This window comes from Bubalus kerabau, chromosome 23, assembly GCF_029407905.1.
Source record: "Bubalus kerabau isolate K-KA32 ecotype Philippines breed swamp buffalo chromosome 23, PCC_UOA_SB_1v2, whole genome shotgun sequence".
NCBI classification, from domain to species: Eukaryota; Metazoa; Chordata; class Mammalia; order Artiodactyla; family Bovidae; genus Bubalus; species Bubalus kerabau.
In genome coordinates this window covers 31304772-31319728 of record NC_073646.1, presented here as the reverse complement: position 1 = coordinate 31319728, position 14957 = coordinate 31304772, and the positions used below count along the sequence as shown (strand labels likewise).

The following is a 14957-nucleotide window of genomic DNA, read 5'->3' as shown; positions in this document are numbered from 1 at the left end:
GAGCAGTTGTACAAATGGCAGTGATTTTCACATAGAAGGTGATAAAATTCCTTTCGTACCTGTCTCATTGTTGTCTAAGCGTCAAGTTCAGAGGTCAGAAGCTCATAAAACATGGTGGTAGCCTTAGAATCTTTTTATATGAAATATCTTCTGTTGCAGTTGAACAAAAGAATTTGACTTAAATCATAGACTTTCTTTTTCTCTCTCTTGGCTTTAACTGCTGAGAACTAAACATAACAACTTGCATGGTGACCCACAGAGAATTTGACAGATTGGAAAATAATTTCAGAATCCTTATATCCTAGCTCAGTTCTTTAGCACTTCTTATCCCTGAATGTTAGAGTTGTGCTTTATCTCTGAGTTTTTCTACTCTGTAGCATTTTACTGTTTCCATTCCCACCTTATTGTAGCTGTTCAGTCCTTCTCATGCTTCTACTCTGTTCTCCTTCCAGACCTACATTTCTAAGTATACCCAGGGTGCAGCTAATGTCTAAGCTACGTCTGGCTAGAGTGTTGGAAAGCAATGTGGATCCTGAAGGGTGTAAGACTGGATTGAAGGCTCAACCCTACCTCCTGGTTACATTTGCTTTGTTTAGTTTTAAACAACTCAGTCCTAGCTAATGTTTCTGGTGCCCTACCCACAGCCCCCTTGCTCCCTCACTTTAGTGCCAGTGGCCTCATTTCTGCCTGCCAGCTCCATACCTATTCATCTGTGGGATTTGCTCAGGTCATTGAATTCTGGTTTGTCCATGGGGCAAGCAGGAGGTATGAGGGAATTAACTCCTACCTGAACAACCCTCTGTCAGTGCCTAATGAGAGCTGCAGTGTAAATGCCCCAGCTCCCTTGTCCTTGAGTGGGGTGACTCTGAGGTACGCATCCCTCACCAGCTTCTTAAGTCTCCCCAGTGCATTCACTTCTAGTTGCCCATGGTGGTAGTTGGCTTCACCAGACATCCTTTGTTCTCCAATTGCTGTCCTGGTCTCACTTCCCCACTCCTCTGCTGCTGTTCACATTCCCTCCCAAGCAAACTTCTTACACTTATCCCACGGTCTGCTTGTGGGGAACCTGCATCAAGACAACCACAGTGAGCTTTAAGGATTGTGTTTGGCTAGCTAGTCACTTTCCACTGGGTATCACCTCTCTTGCTCTGCGTGGTGTGTATCACTTGGTGCTTGTGCCCTTAGCATGAGTTCCCATTATTTCGTCCAGGTTAGTTTGTTGGTCTGGGACTCTGAACTGTGATTGAGCCCCAAGTTGTGGAGGAAGGCTCTGAAATGCTGCGGTGACTGTGTGGATCAGATTCCTCCAGGACTTGTGCTTCACACATAGGCTTGTGGGCAAGATGTGTGTCCAAAGAAGGGAGCTTAGCCTTGACTTTAAGTATTTACAGTTTCCTGGCAGAAAAGAATTCTTTCTTGGCACAGTCTACCCTATCCTGTCCTAGTCTTGATACTCCCCTTTCTTCTTTTCTCATCCTCCTTGCACTTTAAGATATGCAGTTCACTGTGATTAAAAAAAAAAGTTTTTTCCTCATGTTGATACCACTTTTTTAGCCATATGTCTTCAATTACATATCTTTCAACATCTTTTATATTTGATAGGCTTTTTTGTGGGGGGGCGGTTTCTTTTTCAGGCTACTACCACTATTTTGACTAACTGTTGCAATGTTTTGCTTGTCATGCTTCAACGTTGATTAGCAAGGAAAAATGTTTTCTCCACACTCTAGAATGAAACCACATTGAAGAGAGGTCTGTCAAGAACACTGGTGTGCTGTCTTCTGCCTTCGGTCCTGTCTTGTCAGCATTCACAGTGTTCCCAGCATTCCTGTCACTGTTACTCACATAACATTGACCTTCCATCAATACACAGTTACTCTCAAACTGGGTATTGGGAGATAAAGAATGTGGCTCGGGAGAAATCTGAGATATACATGTAGAGCCCAGTTGGAAGCAGCTAAAGAGAAAAGAAGAAAAATTAACTGGGAAGTTTGATAGGCAGTTACAGTATGGTAGCCTCAGTGGCACGCACTCTTCATTCCTACCCATTCTAGTTGTTCTTTCTTAGCTGTAGAAACTAGAAAACTGTAAACTTTATGTATTTCCTAGATCCCCCTGTGGCTATGATTCTGAGTGTCAATTAGATTTGGAAGTAGAAATTAGGTAGAGGCCAGTCCTCTTCAACTTCAAACGTTTCTGCCTGACAAACAGGTTATAGGCCAGTATGATTTTTCTGCACTGGTGTTTCAGGGCTCAATTACTGGGTGTTAAAGACAATTGTGCTGTGACTTCTTGATCCTGAATTGCAGCCTTGCTAGCATTTTCCTAAACTGAGCTGTTTCGATGATGGCTTCTTGTTTGTGGTTGAGGAAAGGCCATCCTTCCACCCTACCTGGTGATTTTTGTAAGTAACTGATTCTTTGTGTTAAACCCCTTCCTGCCTAAAATTTCTCAAGTGGTCTGTATTTTCTGACCTGCACCCTAACATACATAGATGAGTCAAAGCAAATTTTGTGCTTAAAGGTTTAAGAAAGAAGAGAAAGAAGAAGAGAAAGAAAAGTCGCTCAGTCGTGTCTGACTCTTTGTGACCCCATGGACTGTAGCCTACCAGGCTCCTCGGTCCATGGGATTTTCCAGGCAAGAATGCTGGAGTGGGTTGCCATTTTAAACCCAGAGAAAAATGAGAGACTATAAAGAAAAAGCAAGTCTGTAGGTCTGTAGATGCACAGGTTACTCCATGATCCAGAGTCTAGAAGAAAACAAGGCAACTGCTATTTAAGTTACAGAGCAGCTAACTTGTTGGCTCTTATGATCTGGTTTCATAGACCTTCTCCAAACTTCTCTGTATATTCATCCACCAAGGCTGGCCACCAGGCAGTCCTCTGTTGAGAACCACATCATTCCTAACTTAATGCTTTATAGCAAGTGGGGTTTTACTTTTCTTTCCATCATAAAAATAAGGTTTAACTGTGGAAAAGTAGAATAATTTGCCTAACCTTTGGCTAAAAGGGAAAGGAAAGATTTAGTGCTCCTGACTTCCTTGTAATGCAATTAGAAAAAAAAAAAGGACTGCATAATTTTCTGGAGCCACAGTGAGTTGGCTGAGGTGGGCACACTAGAGAAAGCCATACTCCATGCCCCCAAGGTCTGCTATTGGCCACTGAGGCACACATTTCCACTTCCTGAGTTCTATTTGTTGTGTTAATTTTCCACAAGCTCCAGCCCCACCTCTGTCAATTATTTTTGTTTCAACCTTCTAATTACAACATTATATGACCATTCAGACTGGTACTAATTAAATCATTACCTAATTCACAAAGTGTGCGATAATGCTAATGCTTCTTGTCAGCTGAAATTGCAACATGGTCCATACTTTCCTCACTCTCTGTAGATTGGTGGGGGCAGGGCACGGTTGTTTCTCTACCAAACAACTTTTGCTTACCCTCTGATCACTAGCTGACATCATCTAGAACCTACTCTTTTCCAAAAATGGGAAAACAACCTGTACCTGCAATTTATCACTGTCATGTAAAATCATGATCTTGACTTTTTGTGGAAAAAGTCGTGATTGTCAAGATAAAAAAAAATTAGTGCTACAATTTAGAGTACTATTTGCTGCCATATTTTCTTGTCATTTCGTTCCTCATATTATATTATTTTTAACAGAGTAAAACAGTAGCTTGTCTTTTTCTCATATTTAAAACAGATTTGTTTTCCGCTCAATTAGACTTGTGATCACGAGAACACAAAGTAGTATTTTTCTCCTTCTGGATGAAAATTTGATGGGCAAATTGTCAGGAATAATTACGCCAAATGATGGAATGAAATCCAATGGAAAACATCTCTCTCCTTGCTAGTGATACATTTTTATTTAAGACACAATGCGCATCAAGCACATTTGTGACAAGGTGAAATTGACAAGTGGCCCTCTGCCATGATTTTATTTTTAATTGCTGGTAAACTAATTAGCTGGAACAACATGTTGTATAATCCACAAAACTGTTGTTCAATGCATTTTCCAATATAAGTGAGATATATATGATGTGGAAAAGTTCTCTTGAAGAGACAGCCATGCCAAAAGATAGTTTTGTAAATATGGTTGTATAGACACCGCAGAGTAAAAGCTTTTTTTCCCAACCATGGAATAACTTGTATGTAACATTTGTTTTGGGATTTGAATAAGAATTAAGAAAGATGAACTAGGTACTTTTTATTTTTCTTTTTCAAGACCAATTGTGCCTCAAAATAGCAACCATTTCATTAAGTGTGTTTCTTAGGCAATCAATCAATAATTTCTTCAGTGCAAGGGTTGGCAAACATTTTCTGTAAAGACACCAACAGCAAATAGTTTTGGCTTTGTGGGCCATAAAATCTTTGTCACAACTGCTCAACTCTGATGTTGTAGTGTAACACAGTCACAGACAATATATGAATGAAAGTGATAGTGTTTCAATAAAACTTTATTATGGACACAAAAATTTGAACTTGCTGTAATTTTTGGTTGTCATAAAACATCATTTTTTTGGACCTTTTTCAACCATTTAGTTCATGGCCTTTACGGAACCCTTTGGTGGGCTGGATTTGGCCTGGAAGCTGTAGTTCCCAGCCCTTGCTCTTGTGCCTGCTGCATGGCAGGCAGAGTCACTAGTTACTAGTTGTTTCTTTAGTATCTGCTTTGTGCCAGGCAGAGTGCTGGGCACTGAGGGATATTCAGAAATAAAGAGAGCAAAGGCTCTGCCCTAAAGAAGCTTCACACTTGGACTGGGAAGAACATACAGACAGGACTGGAAGACACAGTATTAGATGTTATGTGGTAAATGTCACTTTGTATTTGCTTTACAAGTTTGAAAGAAGGTGGTCACCAGCTAATAGAGATAACTCCACTAAGACTGACCAGGTTAGGTAAGGATGTACTGAAATGATGGGATTCCAGCCAGACCTTTAGAAAGCTGTCAGGGGGACTTGCCTGGTGGTCCAGTGGTGAAGAATCTGCCTGCCAGTGCAGGAGATACAGGTTTGATTTCTGGACTTGGAAGATTCCTCACGCCTTGGGGCAACTAAGCCCGTGTACCACAGCTGCTGAGCCTCAACTGTAGAGGCTGCACGTGGCAACAAGGGAAGCCCGTGCGCCTAGAGCTCTTGCTCCACAGCAAGAGAGAAGCCACTACAATGAGAAGCCCGTGCACTGCAACGAAGAACACCCCTGCTCTCCGCAACGAGAGAAGAGCCCTCACAGCAACCAAGACCCAGCACTGCCGTAAATAAATAAAAACAAAGATATTGGGGCATAATTCCTTCTGTTGAGGGGCGGTGACTGGAGATGATGGAAACATCAACCATGAATCAGTTACTTCTATCGTTTTTCCCTCTCACTCATTATTTCATCTCATTCTGAAAATTTTAAACCTGTAGCAAAGTTTTAACAAGCTTTATACTTATTACCCAACACTCACCACCTGAATTTTATATTAACATTTTGCTGCACTTGTTTTATCACATTTCTATCTTTTTTTATTAGTAGTATTATTTTTGGTTTATTCCAAAGTAAATTTCAGATACCAGGAAATTTTCTCATGGATACTTAAGCATACATATCATTAATTAGAATTTATATTGGCTTATAGTTTTTCTTCTTTTGGTGTAAAATTTACATACAACGAAGTGTGCGTGCTTTGTCACTTGAGTTTTGTCCAACTCTTTGCACGCCTATGGACTGTAGCCTGCCAGGCCCTCTGTCCGTGGGATTCTCCAGGCAAGAATACTGGAATGAGTTGCCTTGCCCTCCTCCAGGGGATCTTGCCGACCCAGGGATGGAACCTTCGTCTCTTACGTCTCCTGTATTGGCAGGCAGGGTCTACACCACTAGCGCCACCTGGGAAGCCCAGGTACAATATGGTGTACCAGTATTAAATACACATTCTCTGAGATTTTATGAGGTTTCTCTCTGTGAAATCTAAATCCCTATCAAGATTTATGTTTCCATTACCCTCAAAAGTTCTCTCCCAGTCAGTCCTTGCCCCCAGCTGATCCCTAAAGGGATTTTTTCCAGGATAGATTCTGTTCCATTCAGGAATTTCAAATAAATGAAATCGTACTGAACCTATCATTTGATGTGGACCTTTGTCTTCACGTATTTTGTCTTCATCTGCTTGGTTGCAGCATTCTTGAAAGGAGAAGGATCTAAAGGCAGTTAGTTCCCCAAGAGGAAAATATACTCTTGAGTGGACGCTGTCTAATATTCTATTAACAAAAACAATAGTTTTGTTCAATTTCATATATTATTATCTTTAATTATTATAAACTTAAGTGACCCATGGGTTTAATTATTAATATTAACATTTCTATTGTTATGTCTATTATGTCCCGAATTTTATATATTTCATGTTATTTAATTAGTGATAGCAATGATCTTATTTTGCAGAAGATGAAGCTCAGGCAGGGGATTAAAGTACCTGAATCACTTTATTACCCATCTCTTTCTGTTGCTGCTTCAGACATCAGTTGGGGACTGGGGGTAACCAAGGTAGAAATGAGTGTTTGAGGGGTGGATGAAGATGGAGCTTCTTTCTTAGGTTTTTCTGTTTATTTAAGAAGTAGATAGAATGTACTGGTGGAGACATTCAGTAGGAACATATAAAATTGATTTTTCTATTGTAAAGGAGGGAGAGCACTAAAGAATTCACAGATTACATTTATGATTAGAATGTGATTTTTCCTGTTGCATAGCACAGACTAAACCATGACCCTGCCTTCTTTAGTAGAAGGCTATCGGTGGTAGAGTTAAATTTATTAATATTTAAGGATCTCAAGAAACTTTATGAGCATCAAATCATTAAGTCACTTAATTGCACTGCAGTGTTGGGAAATGGCTCCATGAATTTTGCAACCCAAAGTTCTGCGCTTTTTTAAAGCCCCCAAACGTTTAGAGAAAACCAAGTGCCAGTATGCAGCATCGAGAGAATAGGTTTTTATTGTTGAGAGTGGGGATGTGCTCATTTATCTATTTTTCAAACCAGTTTATAAAGTATTTGAATGTTCTATGCTGTGCTTTATGGTAATACTTATTTCTCTGAAAATTTTCATTATCATTGGTTTTCATGGTTAATATATCATCCTTATTTAACATTGAACTCTATTTGCATTTGTTATGGAAAAAAGTTATGCAACATTTAATGTCATTTGAGAAGTTGTTTATATTCCTTGTATTTAGTCTTTAAAAAGGCTTGATCTTCACTGTTAATCAAAAGTCTGCATTTCTACTCATTTTGTTTTAAGAAGCTTATTTAATGACTTAAAGCTTACCCTGATAAACCACTTCTATGTTATGTCTTGAATTTAAGAGAGAATATCCCTTCCTTTTAAAATAAATTTTACCTAGCATTTAGTACAATACCAGAGTAGCATTGTATTAAATCAGTGTTTGCTTTTTTCCCCAATGTCTTACATTTTTTAAATGTGTTCATTTTTTGATTGAAGTATAGCTGATTTCCAGTGTTGTGTTAGCTTCAGGTGTGCAGCAAAGTGATACATACATTCTTTTTCAGATTCGTTTCCCATGTAGATTATTGCAAAATACTGAGTGTAGTTCCCTCTGCCCTCCAGTAGGTCCTTGTTGTGTATTTTTATATAGTAGTGTATAATATGTTACTCCCAAATTCCTGATTTATCCCTCCCCTCACCTTTCCCCTTTGGTAACCATAAGTTTGTTTTCTATGTTTGTGAGTCTGTTTCTCTTTTGTAAATAAGTTCATTTGTATCATTTTTTTAGATTCTACATATGAGTGATATGTTTGTCTTTCTCTGTCTAGCTTACTATATACTATGCTTAGTATGATAATCTCCAGGTCCATCCATGTTGCTGCAAATGGCATTATGTCATTATTTTTAAGGCTGAGTAGTATTCCATTGTACATATATACCACATCTTCTTTAGCTATTCATCTGTTGATGGACATTTGGGTTGCTTCCATGTCTTACTGTTGTTAACAGTGCTGCAGTGAACACTGGGGTGCATAAATCTTTTCAAGTTGTGATTTTCTCTGGATATATGCCCAGGATTGAGGTTGCAGGATCATAAGGCAGCTCTAATTTTAGTTTTTTAAGGACTGTTCATACTCAGTGTTTCCTTTTGGATTTAACATGTTTAGATGCAAATGGAAAAAAATAAAATCACTTATTGTTTTCATATCATCGTCAGTCTGTATCTCTTCTTCCTTTTCTTCAAAACAATTTAAAAAAATCAGTTTAGGAAGTCTCCTCCAAAATACTAAGCTAACATGATTTCAAGGTTGCAAATTTCTGAAAATTTATCCAGAAGTTTTCTGTTCAATGCTCGAATCTCTTCTATAGCATTCTCCATGGGTGGTTATCCAGTCCAAAGGAAAACTAAATTTATCACATATCTCAGGAGCTTTCTGCTGTACAAGGTCATAGTCCTCTCTGGTTCTTCAGGTGGTGAAGACCCTGTGAAATTCCACAAGGCAACTGGCAGTTGAACTGAGGGCTTGTTGTTGCTTGGAGAGATGTTGATTCTTTAGTGTTTATACAGAGGTTTAGATGTAGTTGTAAGTTTTACTAATTATCACTTTTGAGATAACACAACAACCAGAAAACCACAAAACATCAAAAACATTTATTACTATGTAAGACACCAATTTAAGAAAGATTATCATCACACTTGAAAAACTGTTTAACTGATAAAAATGACTGTATTTTGAACTTTTTCTGGTCCTTTTTCTCAAGTTAATGCCAACATAAAATGGCTGTGTTCATGTAATTCATTTTTTCAATTTGGTTTGAGACTTGTATAGCTCCCAGTGGTAGGTTTTGCAGTTGTATTGCATTATTAAAGTGTCCATCAAAACTTTACAGTTGGTAAACAGTATTAAAAATCCATCTCTAGCTTCTGTAAACTGTTCAGAGAGCTATGAATACCAGAAAAAATGAAAATATTTTAATTAACTCAAGTAGGACTAATCAAAGCAAAGCAACCAGTTTATTCAATTGAACACGTTAATGTCTATTCATCCATGACATGGCTGAACATTTATGTCATCTATTAAAAGCGATTCTGTTGCTTGTACAAGTATAAGCTATTGTTCAATGTGGAACTGAATCCCGTAGAGGCAGCCTCACCCCTTTTAGCAATTACATGTCATAGATTATTTCCTTAATATCCTTTCTTCTGCATCCAGTTCACTTCAATTAACCGAACTCCTTTCAAGGAGGAACACAGACTTGGATAACTGGGATCAATTACCCTGCTGTCATTTCTTTTCTTCAGAGGAATTTTACCAATTTTGTTTTTTCATAATAAGGCGTAGGGAATGTTTACTATATCCTGGATACTAGTCTGAGCATGTTTTATGTATTATATCATTTCCTTGCAAAATATCATTTTCCCCCATTGTACAGATGAAGAGTTGCCTTGTGTTGTCAGTGATAGAACTAGGATGTAAACACATATCTCAGAATATCCATTGTATTGAAATGAATTGAAGTTATGTCAAAGGTGATGGCATTAGATATCAGGAAGAAACTTCTAAAATGAATAGGTGCTTCAAGGAGCCTCTTAAGTGAGGAAAGCCAAAAGGAGTTGGGGTTGTTACCTGGGATTTTTATCTCCATTAGGGTATTTAAGAATCAGTTCAGTTCAGTTCAGTCACTCAGTCGTGTCCGACTCTTTGCGACCCCATGAATCGCAGCACGCCAGGCCTTCCTGTCCATCACCAACTCCCGGAGTTCACTCACATCCATGTGCATCGAGTTGGTGATGCCATCCAGCCATATCATCCTCTGTCATCCCCTTCTCCTCCTGCCCCCAATCCCTCCCAGCATCAGGGTCTTTTCCAGTGAGTCAGCTCTTCAAATGAGGTGACCAAGGTACTGGAGTTTTGGCTTTAGCATCAGTCCTTGCAGTGAACACCCAGGACTGATCTCCTTTAGGATGGACTGGTTGGATCTCCTTGCAGTCCAATGGACTCTAGTCTATATTAAAATCTTATTTCTTGAGAATTAATTTCATTCTTACCTTCAAGCAGGAAGTTAGAGGCTGTCTATAGATCCCTTTAATACATTTTAATGCCATCTCCAATGCACATAAAAAGTGGAAACTTAATGCTTATTTTTAATTTTAACAATTATAATGATTCTTTTTTAATAAAAATAAGTAGAATGTAGAAAAAAATACCCATACCATTTTAACATAATGACATTTTTTTGGCTTATTTCTTTATAGTCATTTTTACATGTACTATTTTTTAATATATTTATAGCTGATTTATAATATTATATTTGTTTCAGGTATACAGCATTATCACTCAGTATTTTTTGCAGATTATACTTCTTTAAAAGGTATTTTAAGCCAATGGGTGTAATTCCCTGTGCTATTCAGTATATTCTTGTTACTTAATTTTTTTTTTAGGGAATCTTCTTTATTTTTAAATTGTGAAAGTATGGTGACACATTTGCAGGAGACTTGGAAAATATAGAAAAAAGTTACATATAGTTCCACTATATATTACAATTATTTTAGAGTAGATTAATTAAGATTTTGGAGAAGGAAATGGCAGCCCACTCCAGTGTTCTTGCCTGGAGAATCCCAGGGACGGGGGAGCCTGGTGGGCTGCTGTCTCTGGGGTCTCACAGAGTTGGACACGACTGAAGCGACTTAGCAGCAGCAGCAATTAAGATTTTTAGTTGGAGTTTTAATATCAAACTCAAAAATTAATAGATGAATAGACAGGAAAGTAGAAGGACATAATAGAACTGAAAGCACTATGAACCAATTCAACATAATTAAGATTTGTACAATTTTCACATAACAGCAGGATACAAATTCTATTCAAGTTCCCATAGACTATAAACCGAGAAGCAATTCATGTTTCCATGTACTATAAACCAAGAGATAATTCATGTTCCCATACACTATAAACCAAGAAATACTGGAACATATCCAAGGACATAAAACAAGGTACATAAACTTATTTTTAAAACACACTGTTGAAGTATAATGTATAAAATAAACCCATGTTAAATATATAATTAAATGAGTTTTAATAAGCTTACATTGTAACAATCACCACAGTCTCTATATTAGAATATAACTTCACTTTCAGTGCTCATGCTCTAGTTTTTATAAGATGGAAGCTTCTGTTATTGGTTTGATATTTTTTTTCTAGCATAAGTATTTATATCACTTTAGCTAAGCCTATAAATCTAAATATATTGTAGGTTTATTTTCATTCAGTTCAAAATATTTTAAAATTTTGTGTGAGAACTTTTCTGACTAATGGGATATTTATAAGTATGTTGAGTTCTTTCAAAGTATCCATGGATTTCCCAGATTTTCTTTTGTTTTGATTTCTAATTTAATTAGAAATACAGAAAATACAATTTTTGTGATTTAAATCCTTTTAAATTTATTGATACTTATTCTATGGCCTTCACATATGATCTAATTTGGTTAATGTATTTTTGTGCTTAAAAATAACGTACTTTTTTTGAGTAGTGTGTTCTATATTTATCAGGTCAGTTATTGATTTTTCTCTCTGCTGTTCTGCTGTATTGAAAGCACCAGCTGTCATTGCTGAGTTGTCAGTTTCTCCACACAGTTCTGTCCGTTTTTGCCCCATGTATTTTGTGGCTCCATTGTTGCATGTGTATATGTATATAAATGGTTTATTGTCTTGATGGACTGACTCATCAGCATAAAATGACTCCCTTTGTCTCGAGTAAATCTTTTGATTTAAACTGTTTTTTTCTGATAGTATATACTCTCTCCAGTTCTTATATGTTTATTGCTTGCTTTGTATTTATTTTTAAATTATTTTTCTTTCAGTTTGTATTTGAATCTAACGTGTGCCTCTCACAGGTCCCATCTGCTTGCATTTTTTAAAATGCAGTCTACCTTTTAGTTGAGATTTTAATCCATTCATATTTAATGTTATGACAGATATGGTTAGATTTATGTATCCATTTTGATATTTTTCTCCATTGTTCTTTCTTTACTATCTGCTTTGTATTAAAAAATGTTTTTAGCATATCATTTTAATTTTTGCTTGTTTTCACTATATAATTCTCCAAGTTTTTGCCCTAGCATTTTTTTTTATAATCAAATATTTATTCTAGAGATGGTTTTCATTCCTTTTTTCCCCATTTTCTTTTCTTACAATTATGTGTTTTATTTTATGCTTTTTTTTTAATTTTATTTTATTTTAAAACTTTACAATATTGTATTAGTTTTGCCAAATATCGAAATGAATCCGCCACAGGTATACATGTGTTCCAAATATGTATCATACCTTGTAATTTATTTTAGTTTAGCACTAACTTTATTGTAGCGATATATACAAACTTTACTTCAGTACAGATCCCTGTCACCCTGCTTTGTGCTACTACTATCATATACATTGTATATATAAAACTTGTAAACCCAACAATGCAGTGTTCTAATTACTGGTTTATACAATCTATGTTTTATAAAGTTAAGACTGAAGGGTTCTAATTACTGGTGTATACAATCTATGTTTTATAAAGTTAAGACTGAAAGGTTCTAATTACTGGTTTATACAATCTATGTTTTATAAAGTTAAGACTGAAAGGAGGAAGCATACATACCTATATGTGCGTGTGTGTGTGTGTGTATAAACCTCTAAGTGTTAACTGCTTAGTCGTGTCTGATTCTTTGTTACCCTAGGGACTATAATGACCTTATGAACCGTAGCCTGCCAGGCTACTCTGTCCATGGAATTCTCCAGGCAAGAATACTGAAGTGGGTGGCCATTCCCTTCTCCAGGGGATCTTCCTGACCCAGGGATCAAACCCTTGTCTTCTGCATTGTAGGCAGATTCTTTACCATCTGAGCCCCAGGGAAGCCCATATATAAACCCATTTGTTTACTATTTTCATTATTCTTCATTTCTTCCTGTGTGGTTGAGTTATTGCTGGTATCATTTCTTTGCTCCACTGCAACTCCATCACCTCCCCTCTTCCTTTGTACCATTATTAGTATATCATTATTATTATTATATTACATGTTCATATGTTATATGACCTGCAATATCATTCTATATTTATTGTTATATACAGTTCTTTTAAATTGTTTAAGGAAATACAAAAACTATACTTACACAGTCTCTTTCAGTTACCTACATAATTACCTTTTCCAGCGTTATTTCTTCATGTGAATTTAAGTTACTGTCTGTTGACATTTTCTTTCATTTTAATGAGCTTTGATTCTTTTTTGTGATTCCTGTCTCTCTATTGATACTCCATATTTAGTGAATCATGATGTCATACTTTATTCTATAAGTTTTTGAGCATATTTATAATAGGTGCTTTGAAGCCCTTATCTGCTAAGTCCAACATCTGTGCCCCGATAGTGATCATTTCTTTTAACTGTTTTTTTTCTTGTTTATGGGCCAATTTTAATTTTTTTGCGTGCTTCATAATTTTTTGAAAAATTACACATTTTAGGGAATACATCATAGCAGCTCTATTCAGATCCATATCCTTCACACCTCTAAGGTGGTGGTTCTGGTTTTTAAAAAATATTGTTAGTTTCCTAGACTAATGCTGTGGAGCATATTTCTTCTATAATGTGTGGCCACTGATATCTCTACTTTGTCTTCCTACACCCCTGCCCCCCTCCCCTGCCCTACCCCCCCCCAGCCGCAACCCCTCCAGCTTATGTATTTAAGTCTAGCTTCCTAGGAATCTCCCCTGGGTCAAAAATAGGTTAGTGTTTAACCAAACACTGATCTGAGGTCGTTTGAGCACTCTGAGGCACTAACTTTTGGCTCCCAGCTTTTTCTGAAGATTCTGTGTATGACTTGGAGAATGAATCAGCCCAACCAGTTTACAGGACTGTCATAAATTTTGCTTTGTGTGTTTGTAAGGTTTCATGCTCAACAGGAAGAAGTATCTTGCTAGGGCTTTATCCAGGCTCTCCTGAGGGTACGCACAGCTTTGTGAGTCTGAACGGCCTTCCCTACCATTAAGAGATGAGTAGGATGATGTCAAGACCCACTTTCATCCCCTGGATCTCCCTATTAATTTTCCGGCTGGCCTGCAGGTTTGTTCACTTTCATCAGTCGCGGGATTTCAGGCTAGCTGCAGTGTTGTCCTTCCCTGTTTGTTTGCCATCAGGATCACTTTTGTTGTTAACACCCCTAGGCATGGAGTTTTCCATGTTCTGCTCCAAATAAAATCGGTCCTGAATAAGCACAGCTTTGATCCTCACAGCTTGCCCACCTCAACAGCACTTTTGCTCTGTGGAACTGGGGAGGGAATAGGCATGGGAGTGCCCAAGATTTTAGTGCCAAGCTAAAATCTACAGACTCCCACTATTCTTAATAGGATTCAGCAGCTTTTCTTGAATAAAACCTCTCAATTTGTTCTATGCCTTTGGTCCATTTTCAGTGCCCTTAAAAGGTTGTTTTTGACGATTTTGTCAAATTTTATTGTTTATTTTTATGTTGTGGGTTTGACACATTGGTCATTCATCCATTCCAAAGTTTTATTTTCTGGGGGTTTTTGTTATTTAAAAACCTGTATACTACAAAATACACTAATTGCTATCATCTGAATGTTTGTACCCCCAGAAGTTAAATAGGCATTCTAATGCCCAGTGTGATGGTATTAAGGGGTAAGGCCTTTTGGAGGTGGGTAGGTCATGAGGATGGAACTCTGGTGAATGAAATTAATACTCTTAAAAAAGATACCACAGAGCTCCCTTGCCTCTTTCCCCGTGTTGAAGGGACAATGAGAAGCCAGGAGTCTGTAAACTGGAAAAAAAGCCATACAAACCAACTGTGCTGGCAGCCTGATCTTGAACTTCCCACTTCCATAACTATGGGCAATATAGTTTTGGTGTCATAGACCACTTGGTCTGTGATGTTTTATGATAGAGCCCAAATGAGGTAAGACACTAATTTCAAAAATATAGCTCAACAGCTTAT

At 37.3% G+C, this 14957-nt stretch overlaps 1 protein-coding gene across 4 annotated transcripts in view; it reads left to right on the top strand.

Moving 5' to 3' along the window:
* Positions 1 to 14957, top strand: part of AUTS2 (activator of transcription and developmental regulator AUTS2) — a 1208818-nt gene that overhangs the window by 609783 nt on the left and 584078 nt on the right. The gene's annotated exons all lie outside the window — the stretch shown is intronic.